The sequence below is a fragment of the Arachis ipaensis genome, chromosome B10 (genome assembly GCF_000816755.2).
Source record: "Arachis ipaensis cultivar K30076 chromosome B10, Araip1.1, whole genome shotgun sequence".
NCBI lineage: Eukaryota > Viridiplantae > Streptophyta > Magnoliopsida > Fabales > Fabaceae > Arachis > Arachis ipaensis.
In genome coordinates, this window is record NC_029794.2 from 110,540,839 (window position 1) to 110,547,813 (window position 6,975).

Here is a 6,975-nt window from a genome sequence, read left to right on the forward strand (position 1 = left end):
ATAAAATGAAAAAGAGATGATCAGAAACAAAATATTAAAATCGACAATGATATCGTCTATTATTTTGGTAACTTTTTAACCTTTTAACTCTATCGTCACATTATCGACAAATGAGTGGCTGAATTTTTTTTCCTTTAAAATCGACGGACTAGTTGTCTATTTTAATAATTAAAATATCGACAACTCTTGCCGTCGATAAATTTAGACGATAGAGATTTCTTTTCTAACTTGAATGAACGGTATAAATTTATTACATAAAATAGACGACTAAAACGTTAATTTTTATTTTAATTAAAATCGACGAAAGAGCCATCGATTTTTATCAACAAAAAAATCACTCCCGCATTTGGCTTCCCGCGTCCCTCGTTCACTCATTTCCCCAAAATTTAACCCCAAACCTTCATAGAATCAGAGTTCAGACTTCAAAGCGAGGCTTCTTCTTCTCCTCCAACGCTTGAGAATAGAAATCAGAGACGGAATCACAGTCACGTAGAGAGGCAGAGAGCAGAGCTTCTTCTTCTCCGACGCCTGAGAAAACCCGCCGTCCTCTGCCTGAGCGCAGAGTGTCGTCTTCTTCTTCTTCTCCTCCGCCTGATAGCAGAGCTGCTTCTTCTTTTTCTCCTCCTCCTCCTCCTCCGCCGAACCCGCTGTCGCGCCATCCTTTTCATGTGAGTTCCTCTCTCTCGCTTGCGTGCTCTCTCTCTCTCTCTCTCCCACTCTATCACATTGTGATTTGTGAATCTGTATGTAAGTTCTTCTTCTTCCACAGACTCATCGTTGCAATGTCTTTGCCGATCGCCGTCCCTGTGAGACCGATGCCAGAGCATGTCGCCGTCGCAGCTTCTTGTAAGTTCCTCCCTGTCTCTCTTTGATTATTATATTTATTTTTATAATTTTTGTATCTACTATTTTTATCATAAAATTCTGAATTTGTGTTTGTTAAACCTAATTAGTATAATCAATTCATCACATTACTTCAGCTTAACTAGTTTGTCACAGTTTTACAATGTGATTAGATAAAACAAAATTTAAAAGAAAGAAAGAAAAACCACTTGCTTGCTTAGTATTAGGAAAAGGTAGAGTACCAACTTAAAACTCAGTTACAGATTTCAAGTAAGTAAGGAAAGTACTGTGTATCATTTAAGTAATCTTCATGAATATTGCTCATAATATTAATTGCTCTGTTTATTTCGATTTACTTATTGAATTTTCATCTTTTCTACTAGTCATTGTGGTGTGTTTCTATTGGCAATCCATGATACTGTGTTAGATGGCACTTTATTGTACCATATCCCAAGGTAACGGTTCTTGGAACTTTCTGGAATACTTAAGAATCCAACTGCAAAGGTTCCACTGGCTGAAACTATGGTGTCACCATTAGTGAGGGACCGTGTAATACTAATGCTTTCTATGACAGTGGAAACGGCTATATCATGAAACAATAAGAAGCACAACAGAAGAAAGATGAACTTTTTCATTATTTTGTTTTGCTTTATTATTATTGTAGGTAACTTGGTAATAGTGCTCTTTTTTAGAGGAATAGTAGATAAAGAACTAGAGTAGATGCAACCACACAATAGTTGACATTCTTAGTCTATAGCGGATGTTGGAATCTTCCATCTCAAAAATACAAATAAGTATGGGAAAATATGAAAGATTAAGCAAAAGCCAAGAAATAGTGTTGAAGCAAGAATATGGGACACAAGAATGTTTCAACAATAACAATATATCTTAATTGAAATTGAAAAGTAGGCATGGCTTGTGATTATAACCGTTGAGCAATGACTTTTTTGTATCCACAAAATGATTGATTCCTCGCTGATTTTGTTCTAGTTAGGCTCCATCTGGCTTTCGGTTCCTAGCTTATCTTGCGTTGGTATGTAAGACCCCACATCATTGTATGTTGTAAGATATTGGATGCTCAGTTTATTATCTTTTTTCTTTCATGGATATTTGTTATATATTTAAGTTAGCTTGAAGTTCAATAAAAAATATCATGTTGTTAATTAGTAAATGACTGTTTGTGCAAAACTAAATTATATTTTAAAATTTAAATCCTTTTTTATGCTGACTTACCAGACTGAATTGCACTGCAATGTTCATGAAATAGTTAACAAACAATTATCAGACAGAGGAGAAAATAGTGAAGTAAGAGGTTTTTTTAGTTGATCAATTTGCATGATACTAGTTATATATAAGGATAATGGTATTGGATACTATCATGCCTTCCTTTTCTTTCCTTGTAAATAATTTGTTATCTTGTTTCCTTGAAGTTGAAACTTCTCTTTTTGTTTCTGTTTTTTGTCTTTTTAATATATCATGCCCCAGCAATGTTAGTAGTATGAATTGTGATCTTAAGCAGGAGCTTGACAAGTTGAGGAAAAGGTTTGAGTTGACAGAAGCAGAGAATGTTTATCTGAATAAGTCAATTGAGAGAATAGACAAAGAGTTGCATGAAGCCACAGGCACAAGTTTCCATTTAAGTCATCAAATTGAAAACTCAAAATCTGGTTAAGAAGAAAGAATCAGAACTGTTAGCAATGGAGAAAAGGCTAAAGGCTATTGAGGAGCTAAAGATGGAACAAGAAGAATCAATAATGATCAAAAAAGATATGGACAGAAAGGTATAAAAGCACTTGAAATTGAGTTAATTGATTGAAGACTAATAAGATTCTGTGAATAGTATTTGTTCATGTTATAGCTATTCCTAGCTCTCGAATGCTTAAAGTCCCTGTCATCAATTGAAAAATTGTTAATTTAAAGTATTTGGTTTGTCTCCTTGTTTGCACTGTTCCCACTAATGTTTCTTATAATTTTGTTATCTTTAGGTGTGAGGATTATGCAATTTGCTTTTTGCTTTCAACCAGAATGGCATCACACAATTACATGGCAAGTGCCAAATCTGTATCTCTTTATTGTATAAGTTCAGGAGTTTCTCAATCTGCCATTGCTGCACTCTTTTGTAAAATCAATTTCGGCCAGAAGCAATTCTCTACTTGCTGTTTCGGTCTCACTCAACCTTGTTTTATTGACAAGTTCAGGTAAGTCAGTGGTGGCATTTCGATTATCCTTATGCTAGTTGATCATATGGATAATCTGGGAATATATGTGACAACTTTGAAGATTTGAGGTTCTGTAACATATCAATGCAGCCTTGCACTTTGAGATGTGTGGTTATCTTTTGTATATGATTATATTATAAGCCTGTCTTTCTTAGTTGTTTTCATTGTTTTCATGTGATTACAAATTTTCTATTTCTTTAATAAAATAATTATCTATTCAATTAGAGTATCTAATTGTTTATTAGTGCCTACCATTGCACTACAATCATATGTTGAAAGTTAGCATCTATCTTCACCAGAAAGATAGAATGTGTTTCATAACTTTAATCATGATGGATTTAGTTTACTATAAAAATTGCTAAAAATGGGTAATATCTCTGTTGGTGTGATTACTTTATATCAGAAAAGAGTTTGGTAATTTTCAAGTAATGGATTATATCTCTTAAGATCTGCATCTATTTGTACATCCATGAATGCGATTTGAATATAGTAAGATAATCATACACTGAGAATCATGCATTAAGTCTTTGTGTTGCTCTTCAGGAGGATGACATGGTCTGTTAGAAGTAGCTTAAACGACAGTAATTTTAGTCTTTCCACTTCTAATGGTACCAATGGAAGAACACGCAACATATGATTAGAGCGGTTGAAAAGGCAATGATGGAAGCATTCATTCACTGACGTTTCTTTAGGTTTTTGTGGAGATAGGGGCAGACAGAACAACACTCAAAATCCCAAAAAATTCTTAGCATAACAGGTAACAATCTTTGACTCTTCAAAGTTCTTCCTTACATTTCAGATTTAATTCTTTATTTTTCATCAAGTTGGTTTCCTTTTTCCATCAGTGCCATGTTCTTGTTCTTTATAAAGTTTGAAACTTTGAAGTAAATAATAGTTGAAATTATATATTTCTCTTGGATTCAAAATCTGTGTGCAGTTCAATTCTCTTTGGGAAAGGTTTGGTGGGTGGCGGGGAAAGAAATGAGCTTTCTCAACTTAGTTAAAAGAAACTCAGAAGCTCTTGCATAAGGGTCTAAGATGCTATTTGGCACTCAAAGGCGAACACTACCATTTACTGTCAACGCATTCAGGAAGCAATTACACGACAACAAGCAGTGCCAACACCATTATTGTACAGGAATCCAGTTCTGTCTCTTTCTTCAGGCCACAAGGTTTATAGAAAATCAATGGCTACTTCACCTTCCAAAGCTGTGCTTGGAGATGTTTATGATGATGACTTGGTCTCCAGTTGCAGCAATGGTGTGGATTTCACAAAGCCTGCTCGTGTGTACTTCAGGATTTGAATATTTTGTATTATTAGTGGATTGTAATTTAAATGAATATAACTCTAATTTTAGTTATTTATCTTGTCTTGAGTCTTTACTTTAGAGGATTATTTATTATTTTGATAAGGTTGTAAACTTATTATCTAATATTTAAAAATTTATTTGCATTAATTGTTTTCTATTTTATTTCTATATTTAAAAGTTTATTTGCATTAATTGTTTACTATTTTTTAAATAGAAAAAATAATTAAAACATATAACTATTAAAATCGACGGCAGAGTTGTCACTTTTTAAGTTTAAAATAGAGACAAAAAAACCAAAATATAGACACAAAATTTGTCGGTAGCTAAATAATTAAATCGACGGCAACGTTGTCGATTTTATTAAGCATATTATAGACGTAAATATTGTCAATTTTATTGAATCAAATATCGACGAAATTGGCGTCGATTTTATATAATAATATCGACGGCAACGTTGTCAATTTTAGTAAGAAAGTAAAGTTTCCAAACTCATATTATAGACAAAAACACTGTCAATTTTATTAAATTATTATCGACGGCTACGCAAGCCGTTGATTTTATTAGAATTTTAACAAATCGACAAGCTTAATAGTGACCACCTCTGCCGTCTATTTTGCCGTCAAATTTTAATATTATCGACGGCTTAGCCGTCGATTTGGCCGTCAATTTTAACGATATTTCTTGTAGTGGCAGCAGCATCTGCAGTTTTGGAAGAACATCCTCACCAATATCTGTGACTGGAATAAGTTCTTCTAATCTAAAGCAACTGTGAATTTTCAATTTCTGGAGCTCTGAGAGATATTGAATATCCCCATTGCAAAAAATGGTTCTTAAAACGGGCAATTCTTCAATGTCAAAACCTTTAATTTGAAAAGGGATCCAGAATTCAGAGGATCTCGAAACACACAATTTAATTCAAGCAATTTGTTTAACAGCGATAAAAATAAAAAATAGCAACAAATAATCACCCTAAACCCTGAAATGAATAAATCTATCAAAGAAATTCAAAAATAGTAGCCTCATATATTAAAAAATAGCAGCAGCAGCAGTATAGCAAAGCCATTTTTATCAATAATTTCAACAACACAATTTATCAATGATTATTCAGAAATTAAAAATTCAGAACAGAGCATAAATGATGCATTACAGTGTCACATTACATGTTTTTTGTGCATAAAATTTGATTGTGACCATCTTAGAGTCAGAATTATTGTTCACATTACAAGACACTAGGATATTATTCTGGTTTGAAGCTTTGTTGTCGTCAGCTACCCCGCTTTCTACAAACAGATGCAATTGCAAGATACTATGGACTAGAGAAAGGGAAACTAGTTAACTTACAGTGGTGATATCACTCAGATAGCAACCTAGCAACACACAAAAATAGCAACACAGAGAACTAGAGCTCATTCAATAAAAAATCACAACACACAAAAACAGCAACAATCATTAAACATGGCATAAATAAAAAATGCAGAAGAAATTAGTAGTGAACTGACCTTCAAAGTCTAGGATTCTTTTCTTGGTTGAGCTTCTGCTCTCTAAACTCGAAGAAAATTGAAATGGAAAAGGGTTTTGCTTCTGAGCAATTTGAGCAGAGGGGCAGAAGCGCGACGGAGACAGGGGCCACACGACAAACACAACTCAGAAGACGGTGGTGGGTTGGAAGAACCTGCGGTTGAGCAAACGAAGAGCAGAAAGACTCCAGCTCAAGGAAGAAGCTGCAATTGGTGGGTTGGGGACTTCGAGCACGACGACCAGATGAAGATGACGGTGCCTGAGCGCGCGTGGGAGTAGATGATGACTAGGGACTGACGTGCCGAGCTCGAGGAAGAAGCTGTGATTCTTAAAGGAGGAAGAAGCACGGACGACCAGGCGACGATGGTAGTGCCTGAGCACAACGGATGGCGGCAGTCCTTGCGGTGGTGGTGGAGAAGCTAGGATTTCCTATTTCAACTTTTTTTTTATATTTAGGGAGAAGCTGTTAGGTTAGGTATTTGTAATGAAGGGAAGGGGAAGGGAAGGGAAGTCATGCGTGCGGGAACAAACGACCTAGTTTCATCCAAACCGGCCGGTTCTGGTTCTGGTCCGACCGACCGATTCAACAGTTCGTCACCAGTTTTTTAATTTACGGCTTTACATGGTTAATCGGATTGTTCATATTGTTGATTCACAGTTCAATTGTTCAGAACCATAATTAAAAATGAAGGAAATATTAAAAAGTAGTTTTTACTCTATGAATATTGAAGAATGAATAACTACCAAGGCGAGATGGTAGGAGGACTAAAGGAATGAACTTTGATGAGGGAAGCGGATGGTGAGGCTAGTGGGAAGGTAGTTTCAGCGGCTTTATTAGGTCTTATCGATGTGATGCCAGTTGCCCTGGTTTTGTATATATTTATGAATCACGGACACTTCTCTTATTTGCCGTATTTGCGTGTCAGACACATTTTAGATACAATATTCATCGACACTCGTCCGATACGCATGTCTTCTGTGTCCAAATTGTATCTTGATAAAAAATAAAAAAAAATTTCTGGACACGCTTGGACATACTTAAATACCATCACGTATCAACATGTCCAACCTTATTTTTAATATGT

General features: G+C 35.0%; 1 long non-coding RNA gene across 7 annotated transcripts; it reads left to right on the forward strand.

The window, feature by feature from the left end:
• Positions 306-3,710, forward strand: LOC107623741. 7 transcript variants are annotated; one of them, XR_002356194.1, is made up of 6 exons: positions 320-668; positions 770-846; positions 1,227-1,298; positions 2,363-2,624; positions 2,829-3,041; positions 3,606-3,710. It is a non-coding gene; the product is annotated as an uncharacterized LOC107623741 (long non-coding RNA). The 7 variants fall into 7 exon arrangements; XR_002356191.1 differs by having other exon boundaries at positions 306-668; positions 753-846; positions 1,227-2,624; XR_002356190.1 differs by having other exon boundaries at positions 307-668; positions 1,227-2,624.